We start from the raw sequence: 15,762 nt of genomic DNA on the forward strand, positions 1-15,762 counted from the left end.
TGGTAGGCTACAGTCCATGGGGTCACAAAGAGTCGGACACGACTGAGTGACTTCACTTCTTCAGAATAGAGTGGGTTTTTTTTTTTTCCCCTTATGATCATACAGTATTTTCACTCTCCGAAGTATGAAAATTGCATGGATTTCTTACATTATTAATGCTGCTTCCATAGGCATTGAAAAAATCCAGCAGTACAGTATGGCCCCTGTTTTGAAGACTTCTGAATGCAACACAGTGAAATTGCGTGCAGATCAAGTTATATTTTCTAATGGAACACATAGATATATCATCTAATGGAATGATCAGAATAACACACACCTAAAATTGGCATAGGCAGAGGTTAGTAAACGGATATCTTCCTATTCCTGTGACATGAAGGAGGGAGAGTCCTTGAAATGAAATGACATGAGGGAGAGTCCTTGGTTTTTACCATAATTATGATAACCCATGCAAAAAAGTAGAACTCTTTCACTGAGGTTCTTTGTAAGAAGGTGATGGCTTACAATATTTATGTTGGGTTGGTCCAAAAGCCTGTAAGATGTTATGGGGGAAACCCAAAGGAACTTTTCGGCCAACCCACTAAGTGATCTCCAAGGTTTCTGCCAGTTTAAAAGTCTCTGATTGACAAGATTCACTGACCAGGTCTTTCCTAACACTGATATACAAACGCAAGCAAAACACTTCCTAACTGAGATCTGCAGGTGGACAGAGGAATGTTTTCCTTTGGGAGAAATAGAAATACACGGAAAGAAAGCAAAGTGTTCTTAAAGTTCTCAGTGGGCTTTTATGTTTTCTGTTTTATTGAGAAATAATTGACCTACATCACTGTATAGGTTTAAGGTGTAAATACATGCAAATCAAACCACTGTACTGGTTTATTTACATAAACTGTGAAGTTATTATCACAATAGGTTTAGTTAATCAATATCCACCATCTGATATAGATACAACAAAAAGAAAAGGAAAAAAAGTTTATCCCTGTGATGAGAACTCCGAGGATCTGTTCTCTTAACAACTTCCCTACAGATCACACAGCAGTGTTAACTACCGTCATCATGCTGTAATTCATCCTAATATTTATTTGTAACTGGAGGTTTATACCTTATGACTCTCTTCCTCTGCTCCCCCTCTTCATAGCCCCTACTTCTGGTAACCACAAATCTACTCTTTTTTTTTTTTTTCCTGTGAGTCTGGTGGGTTTTTGTTTGTTTGTTTAGATTCCACATGTAAGTGAGATCCCACAGGATTTCTTTCTCAGACTTATTTCACTTAACATGATGCCTTCACTTAACATGATGTCTTCAAAGTCAGTAGACTTTTAAAATTCTTCCATATTGAAGAAGGTGAAAAAAAAAAAGCTTGCTTCAAAAGCAAGCCAGGTCTTGTAGAAAATTCATGAATACCTTCCTACCTTCCTACTTTCCCTTCCTGGCCATTATGAAGGAAAGGTCTTAGAGATTTGAGGAAGACCCTGAACCAGGGTTGTTATGCACTGTATTGTGTCCTTCCCAAACTCAAATGTTGACGTCCTAATCCCTGGAACCTCAGAATGTGACTGTATTAGGAGGCAGGATCTTTAAAGAGGTACTTGAGTTAAAACTGAGGTCATCAGTGTGGACCCTAAACCAGTCTGACAGGTGTCCTTGTAAGAAGAGGAGATGAGGATGCAGAGACTCACAAGGGAAGATCATGTGACGACACAGAGAGAAGACGGCCATCCACAGGTCAAGGAGAGAGGCTTCAGAAGAAGCCAGCCCTGCCGACACCTTGATCTTGGACTACGAATCTCCAGAATTGTGACAACACACCTTTATTTGTTTAAGCCATCCAGTCTGCAGTAGTCTGAAGTACTTTGTTCTGGCAACGCTGGCAAACTAAGATAAGGATGTAATGACAGTATAGGTTTCCCCAGTGGCTCAGTGGTAAAGAATCCCCCTGCCAAGGCAGGAGACTCGGGTTCAATCCTTGGGCCAGGAAGATCTCCTGGAGGAGGAAATTGCAACCCACTCTAGTATTCCTGGTCAGAGAATCCTATGGACAGAGGAATCTGAAGGTCTACAGTCCACGGGGTACGACTGAGCGATTGAGCACACACACAATGACAGTGCAGGGAAAGCAAACACCCCCAAACCCTCAATAAACAGAGAGAGAAAACCTCTCTAAACAGTCCCTGTCCCAAACACAGCTCTTCCACGTTTCTTGGCTAATGACGGCCACAGTCGGGTTGAAATGCCCTTCCTGGAATTTCACTCTTTAGAAGGCAAACATTTCCCTCTTTGAGAGACTGTTTTTTTTTTTTAAGTCCAAATTCAACACCCAATCAAAGGTGTGTTATACAGGTTTCCCCAGAAGGCAGTTGATTTTTAATTATGGGAACACCAGTAGAAAGCATCCTAATTTTCTCCCATGATTTGCTCAGCCATGATGCTCTTGATGCAATGACATCTTTGAGAAAGGCCAGAATAGTTGAATTGTTAGTGATATCTGGCCTATTGCCCCAAGAGGAAAAAGAACCAGAAACTGTGTATTTACAATGTTTGCTAGATTTATTAAGGCCATCCTTGTTTATCTCTAACTTCCCAAGAACAAACTCTAAAGTCTGAGGAGACAGAGTATTCTGGAAGATATTTTATATTGGTTATCTGATGAAAGCACCATAAAGATTGAGAAAGTTTTCTTTTGCCTTAGTTTGGCAATTGCGTGAATAATTGTCCTCATTAAAAAAAAAAAGAAAGAAAGAAATGCTGAGAGAACTAAGTACAACGGCTACTTGCAAAACCCTAATAAACAGTACAGCTTTTATTCTGTGCCAATAGATTTCTCATGCGCTTTAAAGGAGGCTTACATTTTCCAGCTCATCCTGAACTTTCACAGCTGGAATCGAAAACACAGAGAGAACATTCGAGTTATGGTGTGATTTCCATCAAGGCTGATCCTGTGGGATATCAGGGGGAAAGCGAATGGTGGGAGGGGGGAGGGGAGCTGTTAGAGGAACTCCCACCTGTTTATACATCAAGAACATGAGCTTCCCAGGTGGCACAGTGGTAAAGAATCCACCTGCCAATGCAGGAGACTCGAGAGATGTGGGTTCAAGCCCTGGGTTGGAAGGATCCCCTGGAGTAAGAAATGGCAAACCACTCCGGCATTCTTGCCTGGAAAATTCCATGGACAGTAGTTGGCCTACAGTCCATAGGGTCACACAGAGTTGGACATGACTGAGCACACACACAAGCACACTCAATACTTAGAGTCTGAATTGCACTGAGGTCAGTTACCTCTACATCAAGGCTTTCCACTGATAGATTATTTTAGAGGCATCTGGTTTTTTTTCTTTTCCCCCAGTGGAATGCATTGGTGCTGGCTTTTCAGACAGAGCTAGAAGCTAGTGTGCTTTGGAGTGACTTTATTTTTATCTACTTATTTAGACAAGTAGCCAGGGGTCTTAGCCATGGTACCTGGGATCTTTCATGGTGCTGCACGGATTCTCTAGTTGGTGGCATGCAGGCTCAGGTGCTCTGTGGAATGTGGGATCTTGGTTCCCACACCAGGAATTGAACCTTTGGACCACCAGGGAAGTGCCTGGAATGACTTTAAATTGGCCAGTTTTACATGTCTCACCCAGATTACTTTCTAAAAGACTTATCACTCAAGTTTTTTTTTTTTTTTTTAATTCCAAGAGACACTTCCCTGAAAGAAAGTTATTTTTCAAGACTTATGTGAAAATTAGCCAAAAAGTCTCCCTTTCCCTTCTCCAGGTTTCTGCGGCTTGAACAGAAGGTCAAAATGGCCAAACTGGAGAAGATGCATGTGCAAACTGCAAGTTTCAGCGAGTGCTTTTCCAAGGGCTGTCTTAGCTTGACGGGACTGTACTTGGGAGAGTATTTCAGGACTCCATATCTTTATGACCCTAGTTTCTAAATGCTTTAAAGTTGAAGAATTGAGACACATTATCAGATTCATCTCAGTTTAGCTCCAGAAATAATTGTTTTGCAGAAAGTAAAACTAAAGAGCTTTATCAGCGAGCTTTGTAGAAACTTTACCCAAAAAGGAAAACCAAATTCCCACTCATGCTGTTTTGTAAGGGAGGGAACAAACTCTGGGAGTTTGACCTTAAAGATGTGCCATTGAGTAAAACAAAATAAGCTTGTTATTTCTGGAATCCATGGTTCTTGTGTAGTTCTATGTCAGGTAGAAAATGGATCAATCTGCTGTTATTTCTTTTAAAATAATTTCTTTTCTTGATTATCCTCTTTATGTGAAAATTGGAGAATAAAGATAGATAAACATAAGTAAACAATGTTGTTGTTGTTCAGCCACCCAGTCATGTCCGACTCTTTGCAACCCCATGGACTGCAGCACACCAGGCCTCCCTATCCCTCACCATCTTCCAAAGTTTGCCCAAGTTCATGTCCATTGGATTGCTGACGCCCTCTTCTCCTTCCACCCTAAGTAAACAATAAACATCCCTAAATCCACCACAAGGAGAAAAACACTGCTAAATGTTCGTTTTTTTTTTTTTCCTTGTATATATAATTACTAGAGATATCTTCAAAAATAGCAATGCTTTCTTTGCAAATAATGGCTATTAAGACCATAAGGAGTAGTCTTGAGTTGAATTTAAGAGGTTTAATTAAAACAAGCAGGCACAAAAAACAGATAAAAATCCACCCATATATTGGCAAGTTCTGTGAAACTATCATTTTTAGAAAGGATATTTTAAATATAAACGCTACAAAGACATTACTGTTACAACTCAGGCAAATTTAACAGCATTAAAGTAAAAATTGGACTTTTTAAATATCTGAATCCCACTAATGTTAAAAAATCCTAAGAAAGCTCATATCAAGCAGCACATCTTAGCCAACCAAACTACCAAATATCAATCATGATTACTTTGACTTAGGTGTTTTTGAATCAACAAATTTTACCAGCTGATTCCACTTGAGTACATATGAGTATATTGCACAGAAAACATAGAAAGATACTCATCAAAGTGTTAACCCAGGATTTTCATTCAATTTTATTGCCTAATCCATAAAGCATATTAACCAGTTTTGTACCTTGAATGGTGGAAAAAAATTTATATAGGTGTTATTAAATTTATAGATATAAAAATATTAAGACTCTCACCATTAGGGAAATAGCTTCAGGAAAATATGTTCAGAAATTATTAGAATAAATTATTCAGATGAAGAAGAACAGTTAACATTTTCTCAGGCAAAGGTTATCCAAATCAGCAACAGTGTTTGCATCTAAAATATATCATTTGGGCACATCCTAATAAATGGAGCAATTGTTTTTACCATTTTAAGTCAAAAGCAATTTTTTAAAAAAATCAGAAGTGTTAATTTGCATTAACTTGCTTTGTAGATATTTCTCTAAACTAATTTCCCTTCATTGTTCCTCTAATTTAGAAATTTTCACTATCCAGGAATATTTGGGAGGTTTCAGAATATCCTCATGATCATACTTTCAGAAACATCTGCACATTTAAGACAATTTGAAAATTAAAGACATCTGCAAAACTGTCACAGAAGTCAATCTAAATAAATTAAACCAACTGAGCTCCATGGATGTACATGATACTATGGTAGCTGATGACAAATTCCTTGGAAAATATTTTTATAAGTCCTTAAGACTTTATATTCCATATGTGTCTTATTTTATGCCTGTTAAACTCTTAAACTGACTGGTTCAAAGTTGGGAAAGGAGTATGACAAGCTTGTATACTGTCACTCTGCTTATTTAACTTATATGAAGAGTATATCATGTGAAATGCCAGACTGGATCAATCACACACTGGAATCAAGGTTGCCAGCAGATATATCAACAACCTCAGATATGCAGATGATACCACAGAAAGTGAAGAGGAACTAAAGATCCCCCTGGTGAGGGTGAAAGAGGAAAACTGAAAAAGCTGGCTTAAAATTAAACATAAAAAAAATTAAGATCATGGCATCCGGTCCCATCACTTCATGGCAACTAGAAAGGGAAAAAGTGGAAGCAATGAGGGATTTTATTTTCTTGGGCTCCAAAATCACTGCAGATGGTGACTACAGCCATGAAATTAAAAGACGCTTATTCCTTAGGAGGAAAGCTATGACAAACCTACACAGTGTATTAAAAAGTAGAGACATCACTTTGCTAACAAAGGTGCGTATAGTCAAAGCTATGGTTTTTCCAGTAGTCATGTACAGACAGGAGAGTTGGACCAAAAAGGAGGCTGAGCACCAAAGAATTGATGCTTTCCAATTGTGGAGCTGGAAAAGACTCTTCAGAGTCCCTTGGACTGCAAGGAGATCAAACCAGTCAATCCTAAAGGAAATCAGTCCTGAATATTCACTGGAAGGACTGATGCTGAAGCTGAAGCTCCAATACTTTGGCCACCTGACGGGAAGAGCCAACTCATTGGAAAAGACCCTGATGCTGGGAAAGAGTGAGGGCAAAAGGAGAAGGGAGCGGCAGAGGATGAAGTGGTTATATAACATCACCGGCTTGATGGACATGAATTTGAGCAAACTTCAGGAGATAGTGAAGGACAGGAGAGCCTGGCATGCTGCAGTCCATGGGGTTGCAGAGTTGGACACAACTTAGCAACTGAACAACCACAACAACAAAACACTTAAAAATATACTCAAGAATTCCAAAGGCTTTTTTTTGCTTTTATTCCTTAAAAATCCTTCTTAAAGAAACAAATTCTGCCATTTACAACAATGAATGGATCTGGAGGGTATTATGCTTAGCGAAATAATTCAGACAGAGAAAGACAAATACTATATGTTTTCACATACATATGGAATCTAAAAAATTTAAAAATAAATGAATATAACAAAACAAAAACTGACTCATAGACACAGAGAACAAACTGGTTACCGGGGGAAGAGAGGTGGGAGAAAGAGCAAAATGGGGAAGGGAATTAAGAAGTACAAACTATTAGGTTTAAAATAAACAGGATACGTGTATGTAATGTATAGCACTGGGAATATAGCCAGTATTTTATAATAACTTTAAATGGATTTTAATCTATAAAAATATTGAATCATTATGTTGAATACTGAATATAACATTGTAAATCAATTATAATTCAAATAAAAAATTCTTTCGGCTGTACTCTGTGGCATGTGGGATCTTAGTTCCCTGACCAGGGACTGAACCCACATCCCCTGCATTGGAAGGGGGAGTCTTAACCCCTGGACTCTGGAGAAGTCCCCAGCTATACTTCAATTAAAAACAAGTCTTCTTAAAGAGTAAAATGAATGAACTATGTTTGAGAATGAATTGCATTGCCCTGATACCTATGAGAGAAGCTTCCAATATGCATAAACTCCTACTTAAATTTTTAACACAAATCTTATCAACAACCCATTATACTCATCAGCACATCCTCCCCCAGTAATAATATCTGAGAAATAAACTATTTCAAAGATACAGGAAAACACAGAAAATAATGACAGGCACCTCTGTATATGAAACATAATTTAATATTTCATTGGGGCCAAGGATCATCTCTGAGATCCCTTTACTGACATTTCCAAAAAACAGCTGGAAATGCAGAGGTCTGGAGCCCAGGACAGATACCTCTTGAGAAAGAACCTCAGGGGTAGCACTGAAGCTTGATGCCAAATTGTTGTATTTTTCTAATAAAGGTAGAATAGTTGCAAATCAGGCATTTTTAGTGTTATTTTCTTCTGCCAAAGCATTTAGCAAACCACAGGCTAAAGAGCCTTTTCTAAAGTAATTTTTTTACTTTTCAGATAACAACTTACACTGTTGCTTATCAATATGCTTTAACTTCTCAGAATCATTCAAAGCCTTTTTTAGGGTTTTGGAGCCACTAACCCAACGAACAATGTATGTTTGTCAGTTCCAACTTCCTGTTTTGTTTTGTTTTTTTCTTTGCCACTGTTCACAAGTGTGAACCCGATTTCTCATCATTTTTAGTTTCTGTCCTACACTATGGTGGGAAGCCCTCACTCTAAAACTTACATTTTATTATCAGAACAAGAACACAGTTTTGCTGACATGATACATAGGCCGCTATTTTCTCCAAGCTCTCAATGTGTCACCTGTCTCAAAAGGGTAGATATGTGATACAAAAAGTCAAGTTCGATGGAAATCTAAAAGTTTATACAGTGATTCACAATAATTTGTATCCTTATAATATCTCTTCAATTCTTCTGCACTCAGCTTTCTTTATAGTCCAACTCTCACATCCATACACGACTACTGGAAAAACCACAGCCTTGACTAGGCGGACCTTTGTTGACAGAGTAATATCTCTACTTCTTAATATACTGTCTAGGTTGGTTATAACTTTCCTTCCAAGGAGTAAACGTCTTTTAATTTCATGGCTGCAATCACCATCTGCAGTGATTTTGGAGCCCAGAAAAATAAAGTCAGCCACTGTTTTTCCCCTGTTTCCCCATCTATTTGCCATGAAGTGATGGGACCAGATGCCCTGATCTTAGTTTTCTGAATATTGAACTTTAAGTCAACTTTTTTACTCTCCTCTTTCACTTTCATCAAGAGGCTCTTTAGTTCCTCTTCACTTTCTGCCATAAGGGTGGTGTCATCTGCAAATCTGCAAGTGAAGTCGCTCAGTTGTGTCCGACTCTTTGCGACCCCATGGAGTGTAGCCTACCAAGCTCCTCTGTCCATGGGATTTTCCAGGCAATAGTACTGGAGTGGATTGCCATTTCCTTCTCCAGGGGATCTTCCCAACCCAGGGATCGAACCCGGGTCTGCCACATTGTAGACAGACGCTTTACCGTCTGAGCCAGGTTATTGATATTTCTCCTGGCAATCTTGATTCCAGCTTGTGCTTCCTCCAGCCCAGTGTTTCTCATGATGTACTCTGCATAGAAGTTAAATAAGCAGGGTGACAATATACAGCCTTGATGTACTCCTTTTCCTATTTGGAACCAGTCTGTTGTTCCATGTCCAGTTCTGTTGCTTCCTGACCTGCATATAGGTTTCTCAAGAGGCAGGTCAGGTGGTCTGGTATTCCCTTCTCTTAAAGAATTTTCCACAGTTTATTGTGATCCACACAGTCAAAGGCTTTGGCATAGTCAATAAAGCAGAAATAGATGTTTTTCTGGAACTCTCTTGCTTTTTCCATGATCCAGCTGATGCTGGCAATTTGCTCTCTGGTTCCTCTGCCTTTTCTAAAACCAACCTGAACACCTGGAAGTTTATGGTTCACATATTGCTGAAGTCTGGCTTGGAGAATTTTGAGCTTTGCTTTACTAGCGTGTGAGATGAGTGCAATTGTGCGGTAGTTTGAGCATTCTTTGGCATTGCCTTTTTTGTGATTGGAATGAAAACTGACCTTTCCAGTCCTGTGGCTGCTGCTGAGTTTTCCCAATTTGCTGACATACTGAGTACAGCACTTTTACAGCATCATCTTTTAGGATCTGGAACAGCTCAAGTGGAATGCCATCACCTCCACTAGTTTTGTTTGTAGTGATGCTTCCCAAGGCCCACTTGACTCCACATTCCGGGATGTCTGGCTCTAGGTGAGTGATCACACCAGAAAGAAAGCTGAGTGCAGAACTGATGCTTTTGAACTGTGGTGTTGGAGAAGACTCTTGAGAGTCCCTTATATTGCAAGGAGATCCAACCAGTCCATTGTAAAGGAAATCAGTCCTGGGTGTTCATTGGAAGGACTGATGCTGAAGCTGAAACTCCAATATTTTGGTCACCTGATGAGAAGAGCTGACTCATTTGAAAAGATCCTGATGTTGGGAAAGATTGAAGGCAGGAGGAAAAGGGGATGACAGAAGATGAGATGGTTAGATGGCATCACTGACTCAATGGACATGAGTTGGGGTAAATTCCAGGAGTTGGTGATGGACAGGGAGGCTTGGCATGCTGTGGTTCATGGGGTCGCAAACAGTCGGACACAACTGAGCGACTGAATGGAATATCTCATCTCCTGAATCTTGCTGCAACAACAGGGGTCAGAAGATGATAAAAACGAACAAACTTAACATTAGGTGCTCTTCATATTGAGATTTATAATTTTCATTATATGGGTTCTGATAGGAAGAGTCTTTCCCTGATAATACAGAAAGATGATAGTCCCATCACAGAAAACACATCTTTTCCATTCACGGATTGTTGTGCTGCTAACAACTATGTGAGGGGCACATACGAAGCTCTGGTGCCTCTCTTCTGTATAACTGGACTTGACAAAATGCGTTCCGAGAAAACGCTGGATTCATGGCAGGTACACGGGATTAGCTAGATTATTTGAGATCCAGGAAGGAAGCAGTGGTCAATAATGGGCAATGATCAATAAAGACATACAAAATCATGGCAGAGAGAAACCAGAAGCGAAAATTAAGTTGAAAATCAAAAGCTTAACCTGGTTACCCACAATCAGCATAAGAGAGTAGACTGGATGGTCAAGAAGAATCTCATCTTGTACCTTGTCATTGTTTCAACTTATTTTATGGACCTAGCCGAAAAGACACCAACATTCTCCCTCTCTGGGTGGGTAGTGTCTGGCTTCTGACAATGATGAATTTTATAATCACCTGTAATTTTACTTTAAGGGATTCTGAACATTAAAGCTGAACAGCAATCTCACTGTGCTTTACTTAAACACACAGGACTTCACTAACTAACAATTTCTAAAATTGGAGAGAATTGCCAAAACCATTCAAATTTACCAGCTTTATAAAGTCTAAAATAATATATCAGAAACTAGTTCTCTGAGATGAAAAAAAATCCAAATTGCTATACATTTTTAAAATTAAAGTATATTTGATGTACTATGTTGTGTTAGTTCGTGGTATACAGCAAAGTGATTCAGTTATACATATATATTAATTTTCATACTTTTTCATTGTAGGTTATTGTAAGATATTGAATATAGTTCCCTGTACTATACTTACTATACAGTAAGAGCTTGTTGTTTATCTATTTTATATATAGTAGTTTGTGTCTGCTAATCCCAAACTCTTAATTTATCTCCCCCCTTTCCCGAAGTACTATAAATTTTTTTCTACCAATGTTTGTAGAGTATGGACTGTATGCCATTCATCATACTGATTGGTTTTCCCTAGTTCTGTCTGCTTCCTAATGATAAATCTCAGTTTAAACCACCAATGTCAACATCTGAAGGATCCCTGTACAGTCAACTGCATTTACTGGGTCACTGTTGTTCCCCTGGATAAACAGGCCCATGACAAAGGGATCGTTAGATCTTTTCTTTGAGATTCATTTGTGTAGGACATGGCTGAGATGACATAAACCTTTAGTTTCCAGTTCAGTCTCAGGAGGTGCAAAAAAATTGCAATAGCTGCTCTGTGTCTTAAGACATCTCACAAGGTGGATTTACCAATAATTACACCAAGCTACTAATACAGACACAGGACTTGCCAGGTAGCACTAGTGGTAAAGAGCCCACCTGCCAATACAGGAGACATAAAAGATGAGGGGTCATCTTTATTCCCCGGGTCAGGAATATCCCACTCTAATATTCTCGCCTGGAGAATCCCATAAACAGAGGAGCCTGATGGGCTACAGTCCATAGGGTCACACAGAGTCAGACCCAACTGAAGTGACTTAGCACGTACTGATACAGCACTTTAATCGTCCTTAATCAGAAATCAGCTTCCTCTCTCCTTTTAAAAAATGTCTGTTGAAACTCTTCAAGTTGTACACTTAATTTATTTTTTAATGTTTTGGGCATGTGGTATGTGGGATCTTAGTTCCCCGACCAGGGATTGAACCTGCGCCTCTTGTATTGGAAGCATAGAACCTTAACCATGGGTCCACTAGGGAAGTCCCTCGGCTTTCTCTCTTAAGGTTAGTAGAATCTTTGTCAGATTCTACTGATTGCTGTTCTCAAGAGCCATGCTTCCCACAGAGCATCCAACAGAGCCCCAGTTCCAGTTTGGTGAACAGCTCAACACAGACAGAGCATCCTGGTCCATGGAGTTTGAGAGGACTCTGCACACAGCATCTCCCTTTTGGTGAGTCAGGACCCACCTCAGAACACTAATGGAGTCACTAAAGAAGTCCATTTATCTTGTTTACCTGGATGTTTCTCAAGTTTTTTGGCTCACAGAACATTTTATTCTACCCACCCGTCTCCCTCAGTTTTGTAGGGAACTGGTTTTCTGTAGAACAGACTCCAGGAAAGGTTGGCAGCGGAAGCCTGTGAAGTGGCTTCAGAGAATCACTGGGATCCGCTGGGCTGCTCCCTGTGTGTTCATTTGTCCTCTCAGTTATGCTTGTTCATTACCATGGAAACACTTTCAGGGGCATTTAATGGAGGCAAAGAAGTCTCTGCTCGCATTTCTAACACACACACACACACACACATACCACACACATACACAGGCTGTTTTCAGGAGCTATAATCATCTCTGAGAGGACTGCTGGCGTGACCCTCCCCACTCTGCACTGAGAGTCGATCTTCTCTTGCTGCTTCACAGTCGTTTCCTGGTCAGCCCTGCCCCCACTTCCAATCACCACTGGCAGTCAGAATCTCTTTCCTCTCCTTTTTCCTCATCTTTTTTCTTTCTTCTTGCTCACACTGAACCTTGTGTTTGGAAAGGCAGACCATTTAGAAACAATGCCCCTGAATCACAGTATTCCTTCTACAGAGCAAACTGAGGGCTAATGACATTTGCTTGCCCTTGGTCTTCAAGTCTTGAGCTATCTTTTCCTATGTGCTGCCCCATGGCCATGTGATGCTTTTTTGTTACCCAAGAGGGATTTCTGGCTCCTTCCAAGTCCAGAGGACTCCCATAGCTTCTCCTGACATTAAGTCTCCCTCACGCCACAGATCACATACACTTGAAATACTATCAGTGCTGGAGGATGACTGTGCTTGGTTTTTCACACTGACCCCAAAGGGAAAGCGTGGCTAATGCCAAGTGTAAAGCTACCAACCCCTCCACCCCCACCCCCAAGAAACCAAAAACGTGATGTGCATCCAGAATTCCATGAGGCACATGCAAGAAGACCACTTTTGATCTTTGGCTCAGCTCTTTAGATCGAAAGCCTACAGCTCTCGACTGTGTAATAAAGTGGAGGTGATAGTGTTCACACCTCTAAAGATACATCTAAAGACTGCTACCTATTGGTCCATTTATTTCTGCATTTATTCAACAAATACATGCTGAGCGCCGCGTCTATGTGCCAGGGCTGGAGAGAAGAGGCGGAAGAGAGTGGCAACAAGATAAGGTCCCTCATGTCCCTGTCCTCTTCTGTCCAAGTAGGGTGGGGAGTGATTAGTCAGAATTTCCCATAGACGCAGCACCAGTAGGATGTGACTACATACAGGGTTTTATAAGGAACTGGCTCATGGGATTATGGAGGCTGTCAAGTCCCAAGATCTGCTGAGTGAGTCCACAAACTGGAGACCCAGGAGGCATGATGGCTTAAGTTTTCCCATCTGAAGCAGGCTTGAGACCCAGCAAACTGATGTTCAGTTTGAGTCCAAACACAGAAAAAGCTGATAGCCCCAGTTTGAAGGCAGTCAGGCAGGAGGAATTCTCCCTTACTCAGGGGAGGCTCAGCCTTTTTGTTCTATTCAGGCCTTCAGCCCATCGGATGAGGCCCACACACAAGTGTGCTTTGTCTAGTCTACTGATTTAAATGTTAATCTCATCCAAAAAGCATCCTCACAGAAAAGTCCAGAATAATGTCTGCCCAAATATCTGGGCATCCCATAGCCCGGTCAAGCTGACGTATAAGATGCGTCACTCGGGGAAGATAGACAGTAAACGTAATGAATAACTAAATTATATGGTATGTTAGCTGTTAAAAGTCCTAGGGAAGAAAATAGTCAAAAGGGAATCAGATATATGTCGGGGATGGGTTTCAGTTTACAATAGGGCCAGAGTCAGTCTCACAGCCAACGTGATATTTGCATAAATGGTTGGACGAGGCTTTAGCCATGTGGGTATCTGGGGCAGGCAGACACAACCACCACAAGAGGAAAGAACCAATGCAAAGGTCCTAAGGCTGGAATGTGTCTCCAGAGCTCAAGGACTGGTAGGCAGGACAGAGGAGCCAGATGAGTGTGGGGAAAGTGGTGGGGTACCAGGTGGGAGGCGAAGCGGCAGTGAGAGGGGCAGAAATCATGAAGGCTGTTGAGAGGACTTTGGCTTTTGTCCTCAATGAAATGGAAATCACCCGAGAGTTCTGAGCAGAGCATTGACATGATGCGGTCTTCCTTTATGAGAATCACTCTGGCTGCGGTATTGAGACTAGACTGTCAGAGGGCAGGATAAGGCGGAAGCAGGAAGGTCACATTTGAGACTTTGCGATAATCTGTTATTTTATTTATTTATTAAAAAAAATTTTTTTTGGCCACGATGCACAGTATGTGGGATCCTAGCTCCCCCACCAGGGACTGAACCCACACCCCCTGCATTGTAAGGGCAGATCTTAACCACTGTACTGCCAAGTCCCAGAGACTTCAGTAATTTCGATGAGAGACGAAGGTAGCTGCGACCAAAGTGACCGTAGTGGAGATTCTGAGAAGTAGATTCTGGATTGGAGGTGGGTGATTGAGTAAACAAGCAGTACAGAATAACTCCTTGGTTCTGGACTTGAGCAAATTATAAGGATGGAGATGCCATCATCGGGACAAGGAGACACTGCAGAAGGAACAGGATTTGGCAGGAAGGCCAGGAGCGCAAATTTAGACACACTGTTTATCCTTAATCAACCTTTCCCAGGGGCTACAATTCATTACTATATGATCTGTGATGCAGCTGTTGATGTCCTTAGCTTTCCCTCCTCCCTCCACTAGCTGAGTCTTTTTCTAGTGTCCACCCTTCAGTGTGCCTTCGCTTGGGAGCATCTTCTCACACTCTCAGTTCAGTACAACACACTGGATAAGTGAGTTGTTTCTCAGATATGAGGATGGTGCTTTTGAACCCCAGTCAGCAAGGAGTGAGCTCTGTGCTATTTCTCTCCCGGTGACGGCCTGTGCTGAGTCATCCACTCTGGCCAGCAGCAAACGTTTGTGAAGACAGTCACCATGGATTATGAGTTTGTTCTGTGGCTGGCGGTAAAATTATGTTTGTTAATTTCCCAGGCTAATTGCTCATTCTATCCTGAAACAAGCTGGCCCACAGAGCTATCCCATCTTTGGACCTGGCTTTATCTGTGCCATATTTTATCAAATTGGGGTAATGGATGGAGACACACTGTTTAAGATGGCTGATCTGGGATAGATCCACTCATATGAGAGTACATTGGAGACCTGCTTTGCCTTTTGATGCCAAAGACAGTGCTTGTCACATAAGAGGTGAGTGAATGAATAAGCAAACTAATGTTGAAGCGATAAATAAAAATGAACCTTCTGAGAAAAACAGATGTAATCTGGGTATCAGAAATAAACTTACCTATCTAAGATGTTAGTTTATCTTGTTTTGATATGTGTATTTCTTATTCTTAAGTGAACAAAATTATCAGGCATTTTCTTTTACATTGTCTTCTTTCTTCCTTCATAAGCTTTTTTTCGGGGGGCTTGGTGTCCACTTCCCCTGATCTCATCATGCCTTTTTTTGCTCCTGTACATGTGTGCTAAGCCACTTCAGTCGTGTATGACTCTTTGTGACCCTATGGACTGTAGCCCCCCAGGCTCCTCTGTCCATGGGATTCTCCAGGCAAGAATACTAGAGTGGGTTGCCATGCCCTCCTCCAGGGGATCTTCCCTACCTAGGGACCAAACCCTGAGGTTCCTGCATTGCAGGCAAGTTCTTTGCTGTTGAGCCACTGGGAAAGCCCTTTTT

General features: G+C 41.0%; 1 protein-coding gene across 1 annotated transcript in view; it reads right to left on the bottom strand.

Annotated features, from left to right (window-relative positions):
* The window catches only part of CAP2 (cyclase associated actin cytoskeleton regulatory protein 2), a 147,337-nt gene that overhangs the window by 44,871 nt on the left and 86,704 nt on the right, over nucleotides 1-15,762 (bottom strand). The window lies entirely within an intron of this gene.

Source organism: Ovis aries, chromosome 20, assembly GCF_016772045.2.
Source record: "Ovis aries strain OAR_USU_Benz2616 breed Rambouillet chromosome 20, ARS-UI_Ramb_v3.0, whole genome shotgun sequence".
Classification (NCBI taxonomy): Eukaryota; Metazoa; Chordata; class Mammalia; order Artiodactyla; family Bovidae; genus Ovis; species Ovis aries.